Source organism: Nomascus leucogenys, chromosome 6, assembly GCF_006542625.1.
Source record: "Nomascus leucogenys isolate Asia chromosome 6, Asia_NLE_v1, whole genome shotgun sequence".
Lineage (NCBI taxonomy): Eukaryota > Metazoa > Chordata > Mammalia > Primates > Hylobatidae > Nomascus > Nomascus leucogenys.
Genome location: NC_044386.1, coordinates 79,463,218 through 79,480,800, shown reverse-complemented (window position 1 = coordinate 79,480,800; position 17,583 = coordinate 79,463,218).

The window sequence follows — 17,583 nt, the reverse complement described above, 5'->3', positions numbered from 1 at the left end:
GCAATGTGCTGTTGGAAGTAATGGGCTCCATTCATTATTAGCCCAGTTGATTTTCATTTACACTTGGCTCTAACAATTAGCTTGAGCAGGTGTGAAGGTGATGGAGGGGCTGGGACGCCCAGAGGTCAGCCTCGGCTGGATGTGATAAATTAACCATTATTATCAGCAGTGAAAGTGTTTCTTTACGCTTGTCAGGAGCAAACAAAGGGACAACATATCTCACATAAACTCACTGTTCAGAGCTGGGTTTGATGAAGGATAAGAGTTTCCTTCAAGGCCCTGTAGGCAGATGGGAGGGAGGCAAAGAGCTCACAGAAGAGAGGTGACGGTGCTTGGAAGGGATATCTTGGTGACAGAGTGGTATGTGGATGTCCCAGTCTGGGCTGTTTTGCAATGCTCATTTGCAATGCTCACCCATTCCAATAAGAAGCTGCTATCAGCCTCTGCTGGTGCTGCGAATCCCACCTGTGTTTGCTTAAGGATTATTAGGGGGTGAAGAGTTTATATGTCAAAAAAGCACAATTATTACAGATATGTACATTTCCATATGCCAGTCAATAGATATTTTCAAACATGGCCTTATAATGGAGCATATTTAAAGTCAATGAAAAGAAAAAGTCAGGATTCTTCAGTTCTCCATCTCTACCAGTTTTACAAGACTCTAACAGACTTAGAAAGGTGTAGTAGTGTCCACAGAAGGTAACACCAGATCCTATCTACTGTAGATCCAATGGATCTAAATATCTTGATTCTGAAACAGGAAGTACTTTCCCATTTAGTTATACCTTGGCATGGAAAGTCAGTGGGCACACCCAGAGGCGCAACAGTCAAATAAGAAGGGGAGAGCTGATGCTTGTTAATCACTGTCCATATGTTGAAATCCTGTAGACAACAGTTTGGTTTGACAATGTCAGAGGGACTGAAAGCTGCTATCAACCCCAAATTCACATGTTGAAGCCCTAACCCCACAATGTGACTGTGTATGGAGATGGAGCCTAAAAGGAAGTAGTTAAGGTTAAATAAGGTCAAGGGGAGGGGGATCATCCTTATAAGAAGAGATATCAGAGCTCATGCATGCTGTCACTCTCACTCCGCCTCACTACCCACAAGCACCAAGGAAAGGCCATGTGTACCCATGGTGAGATGGCGACCATCTGCAAGCCAGAAACTGAATTTCCTGGCACTTTGATCATGAACTTCCCAGCTTCCAGAGCTGTGAGAAAATAAATATCTGTTTAAGCCACCCAATCTGTAGTATTTTGTTATGACAACTTGAGCAGACTAAGAGACTAAAAATCTGTTTGGAATATGGGAGCACATGAATGGGACTTGTTGAGTGTTTTATTTTAGAGTAATTAGGCTGAGACTTCAGTGAGGAACCCCTCAATACAGTGTGCACTGGTTTTTGCTCTTGGACTAATAAGACCTCCATGAAAGAATCTTTCAGTTTTCTGCGTAGGTAAGACTGCCTGGCTGCTAGGGTTCTCCAAGCTAAGTGGGGCAAAGCTAGGGGGAGAGACTCAGTTTCACATGTTCTCCCTATTTGTTAATGGTAACTCCACTGTCATCTGTACCTAGTAGTTTTTAGTTGACATACTCTTTGCTTTACCTTCATGAGACAAACAAACAAACAAATCTTTCAATTCTGTGTTGGAGTAGGGGTTGTGCCATCCTGGATCTGGGAGTCTAACTACTACTTAAACAGCCTTTAAAATTTTCTCCATTTAGGGCCAGGCATGGTGGCTCACACCTGTAATCCCAGCACTTTGGGAGGCTGAGGTGGGCAGATCACAAGGTCAAGAGATTGAGACCATCCTGGCCAACATGGTGAAACCCTGTCTCTACTAAAAATACAAAAATTAGCCAGGTGTGGTGGCGTGTGCCTGTAGCCCCAGCTACTTGGGGAGCTGAGGCAGGAGAATCACTTGAACCTGGGAGGCGGAGGTTGCATTGAGCCGAGATCACACCACCACTGCACTCCAGTCTGGTAACAGAGCGAGACTGTCTCAAAAAAAAAAAAAAAAAAAATTTTTCTCCATTTGGATTTTTCTTTGGTACAATGCGAAGTATAGATTCAACTTAATTTTTTCCAGGCTGCCCTGTTTTCTCATCACCAGTTTTTGAACAGTTCATTTTTCCCACTGATTTGGAATCAGATAAAAGGGTAAAAGGAAAACAGAAGACAAAAGAAAGGAAAAACTATCTGCAGTAGCAACCAAAAGATAAAATACATGGGAATAAATTTAATAAATGTAGAAGTCCGTATATAAAGAAAACTTGAAAACATTCCTGAAAAACTTAAAATAATTGAAAAAAATGGGAAAAGGCCTATCCTGTTCTTGACAAAAATGACTCGACATCATAAAGATGTCAGTCTTCTCTAAGTTAATTTATACATTTAAGACAGGACCTCAAAAATACCAGAAAGATTTTTTATTTCTCTTCAAAACCAGGCAAAATTAGTTGTATGTAGTTATATGCAACATATAGGAACACTTTTTTCTCTAAGAGCTAGAAAGATCTTTGAAGAAGAACAAAAATTAGGAGAAATAGATGTTGCAGCTATTGTATGTTATACAGCATTAGTTATTAAGTTGGTATATTGTTAGTACATGTGGTCAGAGCAATGAAAGAACAAAAAGTCTAGAAATCTAAAATACGCACAATTTTGATATATGAAAGGGTGGCAATGCAAATCAGTGGGAAAAACAAACTATTTAAAAACTGGTGATGTGAGACAAAGGGCAGCCTGGAAAAAATTAAGTTGAATCCATACTTCACACTGTATACAAAGAAAAATCCAAATGGAGAAAAATTTTAATATAAATAAATGAATACATTGAGTTAAAGAAGAAAGCATGAAAGAATGCTTTTAAATCTCAAAATAAAAGGTTTGTAAACTATGACTTAAAATCTAGAAGTCTTAAAAGATGAATAGATTCAAGTATGTGTGTTTATATTATATGCATATCTGTATGTTTTTTCTACATAGTAAAAATCATCAAACACAGCCAGGTATGTGATTCTGGCACTTTGGGAGGCTGACATGGGCAGATTACCTGAAGTCAGGAGTTCAAGACCAGCCTGGCCAACATGGTGAAACCCTGCCTCTACTAAAAATACAAAAATTAGCCAGGTGTGGTAGCATGCACCTACAGTCCCAGCTACTCAAGAGGCTGAGGCACAATAATCGCTTGAATCTGGGAGGCAGAAGTTACAGTGAGCCGAGATTGTGCCATTGTACTCCAGCCTAGGTCACAGAGCAAGACTCTGTCTCCTCCCACTCCCCCCAAAAAAAGGCAATATCAAAAGAAAGATGATAAATTGGGAAAAATATTTTAAGCTCCTATTGCCAATAACTTCTTTAGAATGTAAAGAGATCCTAAATTTCAATAAGAAAATACTTATTAGAAAGTTGACCAAAAGGAGTCACAAATAAACCTTAAATACATGCAAAGATGCTCCACCTTGCACATAATAGAAGAGACAGTTAAATTAAAACTACACTGTCGTAATCATTTTTTTACCAGTTTGGCAAAGGCTAAAAGTTTGCTAACACGTCCTGGGCAAGGATGTAGAGAAATGATCACTTTCATAAATTGCTGGTGGGAGTATAAATTGGTGAAAATCCTCTGGAGGGCAATTTGGCAACGGAATGACAGTTATAAATATTCCCTTTTACTCAGCACTTCAACATCTAGCAATTTACCTTACAGATATACCTATGCATTTGTATAATTTATGTAATAGATAACTTATTGCAGAGTTGTCTGTCGGAAGATTGGAAAACTTGGACATCTATCCATAGGGGACTGCTTAATTATGATACGTTCCTACAAAAGAATACTGTGCAACTGTAAAAAAGAATGAGAATGTCGTTTATATTAGGATTTTAAAAGATCTCTAAGGTATGTTATATTGTTAAGTAATAAAAGGAAGGTGAATAATAGCATAATATTTTGGATAAAATAGAGGAAGAAAATCATATACTGTGCTTGTGTATATATTTTTAAAGTCTCTGGAAGGATAAACCAGAAACTAACAATAGTGGTTGTTTGTTGGAGAAGGATGGGAACTGTGTAGATGGGTATATGGATGGCAGGGAGGCTTTTCGGAGTATGCACTTTAGTGCTTTTTGATGTTTGAACCACCTGAGTATTTTACCTACTAAAACCAATAAATGAATAATTTTTAAAATCTAAAAATCAGTGTAAGAACTTAAGTAAAACTTGCATGTTTGAAATGGCCCTCCAAAAATTACTACAACAGGATTATAACAGGAATCCAAAGAGCTCAGCTCTTTGGAATTTGTGTTGCACTTAACTTTTGAAAAAAATACCATATATGCAAGATAGGTAATCCAGGAGTTTAGTCACTAAATGCTGTTCCAAGCTATGACACCTGAATCAGTGGATTTTAAACCCCCTATACCTGCATTCGTGGTTCTACGGTGATGATAATGGTGTTTTGCTTTATAAGCTGTAGGCCCCATGAGATGCTTATGTAAGAAGAAAAGATGCAATTTTTTTCATTTTGTCTTGAGTTTACATCAAGTGTTTTTTTTTTTTTTTTTTTTAATAGGCTTAAATATGCCAGGGGTGCTTTTCTGGATTTGTTGATTGGTTGACTGATTTCACTAAATGTAATCAGACCACTGGGTTTGTGTTGTGTTTTAGTTCGTAGTATGCACTAAAATACTTAAACCATCCAAAAGTATTTTACTTACTTTTTCATTCATTAAAAAATATAATTAAACAGGTTAATCAATTTCCAATCACAATATTTTTCCCACATCAAAGTAATAAATGTTTATTGTACAAAGTTGAGAAAATTTAGAAAAGAAGAAAAAATTATACAAAAATAATCCTTGATAGCCTTTTTCTAGTCTGTATTATATGTTAAAAAATTGATCCTTTTTGTGATCTGTTTTTCATATAAGATTTTACATAACAGCACTTCTAATGTTAATTACATTCTTGAACATGATTTTTAATAACTCACGTGTATTGCACTATGTGGATGTCCCATCATTTATTTAATCCTGTAGTCTTGGACATCTAAGGACAACCTATTTCTGAAGCACTTTAATTGGAGTTTTCCTATACCTTACTTAATGATGAATTTAGTTTGCTTTGTTTAAAATGCTCTGTAGAATTTTTGTCACACTGGCTGCCTGAGAAGGATGTGATCCTTGGTCTTGTCCTAGAGTGGATCCAATCCCAAAGGCCAGCTTTGAAACAGGTGTATTTTATGATCCAAAATGTGGTCATCTTTTTGTATGCTCTAGGTTAACTTGAGACTATATATTCTGTTGTTAGATAAACTATCCTCTAAATGTCAATTCATATTGATGGTGCTATTCTGTTCACTCTGTCTTTACTAATTTTCTATGTGCTGGATCTGTCAATTATTGAGACAGGTGTGATGAAGTCTTCAATTTTAATAATGGGTTTGCCTATTTTTTCCTGCAGTTTTATCAGTTTTTGTCTCGACTATTTTGACATTTTCTTGTTAGGTGCATATAAGCATCTTATATCTTGTTGCAGAATTGATCCCTTTGACATTATGAAATACCCTTCATCCTGATAATTTTCTTGCTCTGAAGTCTGCTTTGTCTGAAATTAATATAGCTACTATAGCTTCTTTTGATTAGTGCTAGCATGGCATATCTCTTTCCATCCCTTTACTTTTACTCTTTACTTTTACCCTATCTGTGTCATTATATTTACAGTGGATTTCTCATAGATAGCATATAGTTGGGTCTTGTTTTTCAGCCACATTGACAGTCTCTGTCTTTTAACTGGTTTATTTAGACCATTCACGTTTAAAATTATTGATATGGTTGGGTTAGTATCTACCATTTTTGTAATTGCTTTATATTTGTTCTTTGCTTCTTTTTTATCTTAATGCCTTGGTTTTAATTGAGCATTTTATTATTCCATTGCTCTCCTTTTTTAGCATATTGATTATAAGTCTTAACATTTCTTAGTGGTTGCTCTAGCGTTTGTGATGTATACTTACATAATCTAAGTCTACTTTCAAATAATACTATACCGTTTCACAAGTAGTGTAAGTGCCATATAACAAAATATTCCCAATTTCTTCCTCCCATCTCTTATACCATTAATGTCATTCATTTTACTTATCCATAGCCTATAATCATTAAATACTTTGTTGCTATTATTTGAACAGACAGGCCAGTTAAGAATAAGAAAAACACATTCTATTTTACCTTCATTTGTTCCTTTTCTAATGTTCTTTCTCTTGCTTTATGTAGATTCAAACTTCTGATCTATATAATTTGCCTTCTTTCTAAATAATTCCTTTTAACACTTCTTGCAGGTCTACTGGCAACAAATTCCCTCTGTTTTTGTTCTGAGAAAGTCTTGATTTCTTCTTCACCTTCAATGGATTATTTCACTGGGTATGGAATTCTAGATTGGTGGGGTTTTTTTCAACAGTTTAAATATTTCACTCTTTTCTTGTTTACATGGTTTCTAAAGTTCATTGTAATTATTCTCCTTGTTCCTCTATAGGTAAGGTACTGCTTTTCCTCTGGCTTTCAAGATTTTCTGTTTGTGTTTGGTTATATGTGGTTTGTAAATTTTTTGATATTAAATATCATTGGCATTCTTTGGGCTTCTTGGATCTGTGGTTTCATGTCTGTCATTAATTTCAGAATAGTCTCAGCCATTATATTCAAATATATCAAATCCTTTTCTGTCTTCCTTTTCCTTCTAGCATTCTCATTATGCATATTTACACCTTTTTCAATTTTTCCACAGTTCTTGGGTGTTCTGTTCATTTCTCCCCCTATTCTTTTTTCTCTTTGGTTTTCAGTTTGGGAAATTTCTATGGAAATATCTTTAAGCTTACTGCTTCTTTCTCAGCCTGACCCAGTCTATGGGTCCGGGCACCAAGCAAGGATGAGTCCATCAAAGGCATCCTTCATTTCTGGTTTAGTGTTTTTGATTTCTAGTACTTCCTTTGATTCTTTCTTAGTGTTCCCATCTCTCTGCTTATTATTACCCATCTGTTCTTGCATGTTGTCTGCTTTTTTCATTAGAGCTCTTGGTGTATTAATCAATTATTTTAAATTCCCATCTGATAATTCTAATACCTGTCATACCTGAGTATGGTTCTGACACTTGCTTTGTCTTTTCAGACTGTTTTTTCCAGTCATTAGCATGCCTTATAATTTTTTTGTTGAAAGCCAGAAATGATGTATCAGTTAATGGGAACTGAGGTAAATAGGCTATTAAGGCAAGGTTTTACGTTTATCTACTCTTTCTTAGATGGAGTCTGTATCTTGCAGCTCTCTCAGTTGTAATCCACTGTCACTATACTAGAGCCCTGTTGATGTGGCGATAAGTATTGGGGAGTTGAAGCATTCTATAATATGATTAAACTTCAGGGTTTTTTAAAGTGGGTCTGAGTCTCTTCAGGAGAGTGTCTTAGTCTTTTTTTTGGTCCCCTGATGTGAAACAGGACAGAAAGGGCTCAAGTTGTCTAATTGCCATTCTCCTAGGTCAGATAAGAGTCTTGTAAAGAAATTTCTCTTGAGGGCAGGACTTTATTACAGAGAATGGAATGCTCAGTTAACATATTATAATGGTTACTCCTCCAACCCCAGGTTTATTTCAAAATGGTTACTTTCCTTATCTCCCTGCTGGATGCCAGACATTGTTCTCCCATCTTCAGTGTGAGAATCTGATAGGACTTCTGGAGGTGAAACTCATGAAAGTGTTGGAGTCTCCCTATGAGTGGGCCCCCAGGAGTTTTTAACTCTCAAGCCAGACCTTGCTCCACCTCCAGCAATTCGTCTGTTACCATCTGTTACCATCCAAGTGTTCTTCCCAGTTACTACTTCCTGTGACCTCTGTTTCTGGTCATCTGTGGTTCCCTGTATTTGGGGATGGTGGTTTGCCCTATTTGCTCAATTCTGTGATGGATCAAAAGAGTTTTGATATTCAGAGTGTCTGGCTTTTCTCTTGTGAGGACAGAGTGGTGATTTCTGAGCTCTTTATATGTTGGAGTGGAAAACTGTCTTTAGAGAAAACAGCAACAACAACAAAACCCAAAAAACAAAAAACCAGAAACCACCTTTCCTGGACTTATTCTGTGGAATCTCTCTCCTTGTGGTGTGCATGCTGCCAGTGATATCTGTGCTTTGATTTCTTTCAATCCTTTTTATTTTTAAGTCTGGCCTCCTAGAGGGTGCCTATGGGTCTGTATATGACTAACCAGTGATTGGTCAGAAAATTTGTGCAAAACCTAGGCTTCCTCTCCCTGCCAGTTGATCCATGTGTGGGTTGGGGAGCATATTCAATGTTAATGCTGTTTCCAGGTTGGCCTTAGTGTTCACTCTTTTTTTTTTCTATACTTTAAGTTCTAGGGTACATGTGCACAAAGTGCAGGTTTGTTACATAGGTATACATGTGCCATGTTGGTTTCCTGCACCCATCAACTTGTCATTTACATTAGGTATTTCTCTTAATGCTATCCCTCCCCCAGCCCCCCACCCCACAACTAGCCCTGGTGTGTGATGTTCCCCACCCTGTGTCCATGTGTTCTCACTGTTCAACTCCCACCTGCGAGTAAGAACATGCAGCATTTGGTTTTCTGTCCTTGTGATAGTTTGCTTAGAATGATGGTTTCCAGCTTCATCCATGTCCCTGCAAAAGACATGAACTCATCCTCTTTTATGGCTGCATAGTAGTCCATGGTGTATATGTTCCACATTTTCTGAATCCAGTCTATCATTGATGGACATTTGGGTTGGTTCCAAGTCTTTGCTATTGTAAATAGTGCCACAATAAACATATGTGTGCATGTGTCTTTATTGTAGAATGATTTATAATCCTTTGGGTATACGCCCAGTAATGGGATTGCTGGGTTAAATGGTATTTCTAGTTCTAGATCCTTGAGGAATCACCACACTGTCTTCCACAATGGTTGAACTAATTTACACTCCCACCAACAGTGTAAAAGTGTTCCTATTTCTCCACCTCCTCACCAGCATCTGGTGTTTCCAAACTTTTTAACGATTGCCATTCTAACTGGTGTGAGATGGTATCTTATTGTGGTTTTGATTTGCATTTCTCTGACCAGTGATGATGAGCATTTTTTCATGTGTCCGTTGGCTGCATAAATGTCTTCTTTTGAGAAGTGTCTGTTCATATCTTTTCCCCACTTTTTCATGGGTTTTTTTTTTCTCGTAAATTTGTTTAAGTTCTTTGTAGGTTCTGGATATTAGCCCTTTGTCAGATGGGTAGATTACAAAATTTTTCTCCCATTCTGTAAGTTGCCTGTTCACTCTGATGATAGTTTCTTTTGCTGTACTGAGGCTTTTTAGTTTAATTAGGTTCCATTTGTCAATTTTGGCTTTTGTTGCCATTGCTTTTGGTGTTTTAGTCATGAAGTCTTTGCCCATGTCTATGTCCTGAATGGTATTGCCTAGGTTTTCTTCTAGGGTTTTTATGGTGTTAGGTCTAACACATAAGTCTTTAATCCATCTTGAGTTAATTTTTGTGTAAGGTGTAAGGAAGGGATCCAGTTTCAGCTTTCTACATATGGTTAGCCAGTTTTCCCAGCACCATTTATTAAATAGGGAATCCTTTCCCTATTGCTTGTTTTTGTCAGGTTTGTCAAAGATCAGATGGTTGTAGATGTGTGGTGTTATTTCTGAGGCCTCTGTACTATTCCATTGGTCTATATATCTGTTTTGGTATTAGTACCATGCTGTTTTGGTTACTGTAGCCTTGTAGTATAGTTTGAAGTCAAGTAGTGTGATACCTCCAGGTTTGCTCTTTTTGCTTAGGATTGTCTTGGCCATGCAGGCTCTTTTTGGGTCCCATATGAACTTTAAAGTAGTTTTTTCCAATTCTGTGAAGAAAGTCATTGGTGGCTTGAAGGGGATAGCATTGAATCTATAAATTACTTTGGGCAGTATGGCCATTTTCATGATATTGATTCTTCCAATCCATGAGCATGGAATGTTCTTCTATTTGTTTTTGTCCTCTTTTATTTCATTGAGCAGTGGTTTGTAGTTCTGCTTGAAGAGGTCCTTCACATCCCTTGTAAGTTGGATTCCTAGGTGTTTTATTTTCTTTGTAGTAATTGTGAATGGGAGTTGACTCATGATTTGGCTCTCTGTTTGTCTATTATTGGTGTATAGGAATACTTGTGATTTTTGCACATTGATTTTGTATCCTGAGACTTAGCTGAAGTTGCTTATCAGCTTCAGGAGATTTTGGGCTGAGACGATGGGGTTTTCTAAACATACAATCATGTCATCTGCAAACAGACAATTTGACTTCCTCTTTTCCTACTTGAATACCCTTTATTTCTTTCTCCTGCCTGATTGCCCTGGCCAGAACTTCCAACACTATGTTGAATAGGAGTGGTGAGGGAGGGCATCCCTGTCTTGTGCTGGTTTTCAAAGGGAATGCATCCAGTTTTTGCCCATTCAGTATGATGGTGGCTGTGGGTTTGTCATAAATAGTTCTTATTATTTTGAGATACATTCCATCAATATCTAGTTTATTGAGAGTTTTTAGCATGAAGGGCTGTTGAATTTTGTTGAAGGCCTTTTCTGCATGTATTGAGATAATCATGTGGTTTTTGTCATTGGTTCTGTTTATGTGATGGATTATGTTTGCTGATTTACATATGTTGAACAAGCCTTGCATCCCAGAGGTGAAGCCAACTTGATCGTGGTAGATAAGCTTTCTGATGTGCTGCTAGATTTGGTCTGCCAGTATTTTATTGAGGATTTTTGCATTGATGTTCATCAGGGATATTGGTCTAAAATTCTTTTTTTGTTGTGTCTTGACCAGGCTTTGGTATCAGGATGATGCTAGCCTCATAAAATGAGTTAGGGAGGATTCTCTCTTTTTCTATTGATTGAAATAATTTCAGAAGGAATTATACCAGCTTCTCTTTCTACCTCTGGTAGAATTCAGCTGTGAATCCATCTGGTCCTGGACTTTTTTTTGGTTGTTAGGCTATTAATTATTGCCTCAATTTCAGAACCTGTTTTTGGTCTATTCAGAGATTCAACTTCTTCCTGGTTTAGTCTTGGGAGGGTGTATGTGTCCAGGAATTTATCCATTTCTTCTATGTTTTTCTAGTTTATTTGCATAGAGATGTTTATTGTATTCTCTGATGGTAGTTTGTATTCTGTGGGATTGGTGGTGATACCCCCTTTATCATTTTGTATTGCGTCTATGTGATTCTTCTCTTTTCTAACTTATTAGTCTTGCTAGTCTATTTTGTTGATCTTTAAAAAAAAAAAACAGCTCCTGGATTCATTGATTTTTTTTTTTTTTTTTGAAGGGTGTTTTGTGTCTCTAACTCCTTTAGTTCTGCTCTGATCTTAGTTATTTCTTGCCTTCTGCTAGCTTTTGAATTTGTTTGCTCTTCTCTACTTCTTTTAATTGTGATGTTAGGGTGTCAATTTTAGATCTTTCCTGCCTCTCTCTTTGGGTATTTAGTGCTATAAATTTACACACTGCTTTAAATGTGTCCCAGAGATTCTGGTACGCTGTGTCTTTGTTCTCATTGGTTTCAAAGAACATCTTTATTTCTGCCTTCATTTTGTTATTTACCCAGCAGTCATTCAGGAGCAAGTCATTCGGTTTCCATGTAGTTGTGCAGTTTTGAGTGAGTTTCTTAATCCTGAGTTCTAATTTGATTGCGCTGTGGTCTGAGAGACAGTTTGTTGTGATTTCTGTTCTTTTGCTGAGGAGTGTTTTACTGCCAATTATGTGGTCTATTTTAGAATAAATACGATGTGGTGCTGAGAGAATGTATATTCTGTTGATTTGGGGTGGAGAGTTCTGTAGATGTCTATTAGGTCCACTTGGTCCAGAGCTGAGTTCAAGTCCTGGATATCCTTGTTAACCTTCTGTCTCATTTACCTGTTTAATAGTGACAGTGGGGTGTTAAAGTCTCCCATTATTATTGTGTGGGAGTCTAAGTCTCTTTGTAGGTTTCTAAGGACTTGCTTTATAAATCTGGGTGCTCCTGTATTGGGTGCATGTATATTTTGGATAGTTAGCTCTTGTTGAATTGATCCCTTTACCATTATGTAGTGGCCTTCTTTTTCTCTTTTGATCTTTGTTGGTTTAAAGTCTGTTTTATCGGCGACTAGGATTGCAACCCCTGCTTTTATTTTTGCTTTCCATTTGCTTGGTAGGTCTTTCTCCATCCCTTTATTTTGAGCCTATGTGTGTCTTTGCATGTGAAATGGGTCTCCTGAATACACCACACAGATGGGTCTTGACTCTATCCAATATGCCAGTCTGTGTCTTTTAATTGGGATATTTAGCCCATTTACATTTAAGGTTAATATTGTTATGTGTGAATTTGATCCTGTCATTATGATGTTAGCTGGTTATTTTGCCCGTTAATTGATGCAGTTTCTTCATAGCATTGATGGTCTTTACCATTTGGCATATTTTTGCCATAGCTGGTACCGGTTGTTCCTTTCCATGTTCAGTGCTTCCTTCAGGAACTCTTGTAAGGCAGGCCTGGTGATGACAAAATCTTTCAGCATTTTCTTGTCTGTAAAGGATTTCATTTCTTCTTCACTTATGAAGCTTAGTTTGGCTGGATATGATATTCTGGGTTGAAAATTCTTTAAGAATGTTGAATATTGGTCCCCACTCTCTTCTGGTTTGTAGGGTTTCTGCTGAGAGATCTGCTGTTAGTCTGATGGGCTTCCCTTTGTGGGTAACCCGATCTTTCTCTCTGGCTGCCCTTAATATTTTTTTCCTCCATTTTAACCTTGGTGAATCTGACAATTATGTGTCTTGGGGTTGCTCTTCTTGAGGAGTGTCTTTGTGGTGTTCTCTGTATTTCCTGAATTTGAATGTTGGGCTGCCTTGGTAGGTTGGGGAAGTTCTCCTGGATAATATCCTGAAGAGTGTTTCCTAACTTGGTTGCATTCTGTCCGTCACTTTCAGGTACACCAATCAAATGTATATTTGGTCTTTTCACATAGTCCCATATTTCTTGGAGGCTTTGTTTATTTCCTTTCACTCTTTCTTCTCTAATCTTGTCTTCTCACTTTATTTCATTAGTTTGATCTTTAGTCACTGATATCCTTTCTTCCACTTGATCAAATCAGTTATTGAAGCTTGTGCATAGGTCACGAAATTCTTGTGCCATGGTTTTCAGCTCCATCAGGTCTTTTAAGGTCTTCTCCACACTATTTATCCTAGTTAGCCATTTGTCTAATCTTTTTTCAAGGTTTTTAGCTTCCTTGCGATGGGTCAGAACATGCTCCTTTAGCTTGGAGAAGTTTGCTATTACCGACCTTCTGAAGCCTACTTCTGTCAACTCGTCAAACTCATTCTCCATCCAGTTTTGTTCCTTGCTGGTGAGGAGCTGCAATCCTTTGGAGGAGAAGAGGTTCTGTGTTTTTTTGGAATCTTCAGCTTTTCTGCTCTGGTTTCTCCCCATTTTGTGGTTTTATCTATCTTTGGTCTTTGATGTTTGTGACTTACAGATGGGGTTTTTGTGTGGATGTCCTTTTTGTTGATGTTGATGCTATTCCTTTCTGTTGGTTAGTTTTCCTTCTAACAGTCAGACCCCTCAGCTGCAGGTCTGTTGGAGTTTGCTAGAGGTCCAGCCCAGACCCTGTTTGCCTGGGTATCAGCAGCAGAGGCTGCAGAACAGCAAATATTGCTACCTGATCCTTCTACTGGAAGCTTCCTCCCAGAGAGGCATCCACCTGTTTGATGTGTCTGTTGGCCCCTACTGGGAGGTGTTTCCCAGTCCCTCTACATGAGGGTCAGGGACCCACTTCAGGAGGCAGTCTGTTCTTGGAGCTTGAATGCCATGCTGAGAGAACCACTGCTCTCTTCAGAGCTGTCAGACAGGGACGTTTAAGTCTGCAGAAGCTGTCTGCTGCCTTTTGTTCTACTATGCCCTGCCGGAAGAGGTGTAATCTATAGAGGCAGTAGGCCTTGCTGAGCTGCGGTGGGCTCCACCCATTTCATGCTTCCAGGCCTCTTTGTTTATACTGTGAGCTACTCAAGCCTCAGCAATGGGGGACATCCCATCCCCCATCCAGCTGCAGCATCACAGGTCGATCTCACACTGCTGAGCTAGCAGTGAGCAAGGCTCCGTGGGTGTGGGACCCGCCGAGCCAGTCACGGGAGGGTATCTCCTGGTCTGCCGGTTGCTAAGACTGTGGGAATAGTGCAGTGTTTGGTCAGGAGTGTACCATTTCTCCAGATAGAGTCTGTCACGGCTTCCCTTGGCTAGGAAAGGGAAATCCCCCAACCCCTTCCGCTTCCTGGGTGAGGAGACGCCCTGCCCTGCTTCGGCTCGACCTCCATGAGCTATACCCACTGTCCAACCAGTTCCAGTGAGATGAACCAGGTACCTCAGTTGGAAATGCAGAAATCACCCGTCTTCTGTGTAAATCTTGAGGGGAGCTGCAGACCGGAGTTCTTCCTATTCGTCCATCTTGGAAGCAGCCCCAGTGTTCACTCTTTTTCAGGCCTCGTGTGGGCTTCCTTGCATGGAGCACAGCCAGTCAGCCAGCCTAGGCTGTGTGGGAAGCTTATCAAGGATCTCTCTGTTACATTTCTGTCCCTTCCTGTAGTTTGCTGCTTTCTCCAAATGGGACCATAACCTCAGACTATGAGAGATGCTAGCATTCCCCATTCACTGCTGCTATCGAATCGAACTGGAGTCTGCTTTCCTGGTGCAGTGAGACCAGATGTCTATACCAAGCGTGCTGCAGGAGAAAGGAAGTTGTTAATTTTTCAGACTACCAAGCAAGGAGAAACAGGTGGCTAACACTGAAATCCTGACCTCCCTGATGGCTTACAGGTAATGGTTTTTAAAGACAGAAGTAAATTTTGGAAAAGCAGAAGTTACAGGCAAAATTGTAAATCAATACATAGAGATTACACATTGATTTTGGCCTAAGAGGGCAGGATGTTCTGTAAGTGGGGGCTTACAGAACATAGGCAAATTCAAAGATTTTCTGATTTGCAGTTGATTAAGGAAGAGAAGCTTCCTTAACTGGGGTTAGCAGGAAATAGTGTTAGCTTTGGCTGATGGGTATGACTTTCTCCAGGCCCCTCAGGAAAATATTTAAAATAAAGAACCGTGGTCAGAGGTCAGTCTCCAGTTCCCCCTTCTCTGAGGCCTATGGTGAGTCTGTTGAGTTGGAATCCAGGTTCCTGAAAACAACTCGGAGACATATGTTAAGATATTATCTTTAGTTTCTATAGAAGTAAACATCCGGCGATTCCAGTTTCCTTGGCTGTTGTTGGAGGCTATTATCTTCTTGATTAGCAAGTTGAGAATTTACTTCTCGGGGATAGCTTTGTCTCTAGAATTTCCCTTGCAGGAACTCAAGATTTTCCTTTATTTCCAGGCTTGCAGGGGGCCCCCGCAGGCCCTAAGAGGAGGTCCGTGCTCTGTCTCACTGCCTTGAGTAGATTTTCTACTTCCTTTTCAAATCCAGCTACTTCCTGAACCTCTAAACCCCACCTGCTGACAGCAATCTGCTGGTTCTCGTGGCTAACTCGGCCCTGGTAATACCTTACTGCTCACAGAACTGTGGTGTGGAAGGGACAGGAACTGCCCCAGGTAAGAATGCCAGACACTCTCAGTGTAACTTTTCTCTTAGAGCCTAAGGGGCGATAGTTGGCACCAGGGCCATTTAACCACTGGATCCATAAACACAGAGCCTGGGGCTTGGAATTTGCAAGAGCTTAATAAAATGTCGGGATCCTGGAAGGAAATTACTAATGAAAAATCTGAAATTATAAAATTCATATTAATAAATGTTTAAGCTTTTACAAAATAAAACATGTTTACCAACCACCTGCAACTCATTTCAACTCATATGATTTTATATGCATCTCCTGTAAAGTGGGATGTAGGATATTTGATATAATGTGGGTAAGGTAAGGCTTCCAAAAAACGCAAGAGTGCATGGAGCCGGTAGAGGTCTTGGAAAAGCCTTTGCTGGTAGCTAGAAGGTTTCCCTCTAATCCCATGAGCAGTCTTGAAATGGATTCGTGTGGCCTCTTCTACTTGCAAAAAATGTTGGCCCTGCTGGTTTCAACCCACATCTCTCCTGGACCAGCCTATGCTATGATCAAGACTGAGGGTGAAAGGTGTTCCTTAGTCTCAAGGTGAAAACCACTTGAAAGAACAGTATTTTCAAGGAAGGAAGGAATCCAGTGTTTCTCAGAGGCAGTGGCTGGTTTGAAACAAGAGGAAAAATATATGCTTAATCTTTTGATCTGTCAAATGAAAAGCATGTTCTCAAGTGAATAGACGCAATACACAAGGGCTTAATTACTCAGCTTGGGGAGGGAAAATAAAACACGAAAATAATATGTTTATTCTCTGTGGGGTTGTATAATATATGCATGACAGAATCATGAAAATTTGAAATGGGTAATGTGTAAGGTTAGCCTAGCCATTCCCTGGAGCCAGACTGGGGTCACTATCACTTTGTATTCCAGACTCCTCTGTCTCGTCTAATTGGCAGCATGGGTTAGGGTTCTTTTGCCATTTATTTTATAAGTTGAAGATTCTCCATGGAAGTGTAGAGTGTCATTTAAAGCGTGTTGGGGGTGCATGCATTGTCTTGTTTCCTCTGTAAATAAGGGGTCCTTCTAGCCTCTGGAGGGCCACGTAGCTTATGGGATTAAGTGACGGAAAAAGCAAAACTCAATCGCTTTCCTCCAAAAATCCATTTGCCCAAATTCTTAGAGCAGCTGAGTTGATGGTGGGGGTGGGGAGGGGACTGATGACTCCAACTCAGAGCCTCTTAGCCTGGTTTGTAGAAGAGCTGCCACTATAATCATCATAGAGTTGTACACGGCTTCCAGAAGTCGCTAGGTGCTTTATCATTCACTCTTGCCTGTGCAGTTCCTGACAACCCCAGGAGGATGTTAAGTCAGGTATGGGCCCCCTTCTACAGATACAGAAACAGATTCCGAGAGACTAGACAACTGGTTCAAAGTTACATAGCTAGTGGTTGGGGAGGGCAGGACCCAAACCCTGCCATTTGGTCCCACATGATTCCCAGTGATTCCTTCTATATTATTGGGACAGGATTTTTGGCCCACACCTCTTCCTTTGGAATGGTAGGTAGCTGGATTCAAAACAATCCCGAGTATTCCTGATCTGTGTGTTTGCCTCCTATGGTAATATGAGAGAAAGCCCTGGTGGCTGCCTCAGGATGGTTCTTCTGGGAGAATGAGATACAGCTGGGAAGTGTCGCAAAGTCACAGGGTTTCACCTACAACTGTTTCCATTTAGAAACATGAATTTTGACTTTTAGGCATAGTAGGGGGGGAAAGCCCTGGATGTGGAATAAGGTGAACTGGCTTCAAGCCAGCTTTGTGTACCTAGATAACATTAAGGAAGTTATTTAAAGCATGGTCCACAAATTCTTGTTCCCAAAAAGATTCAATAATTTTCAGAAATGATTATTATGGTGAAAGATAAACTATTGCCATGCAAGACAAAACACTAAAAATAAGTTTAAAAATTAAAGAAAACATTAGGACATTTTGAGGCAACCTTAAGAAAGAATCA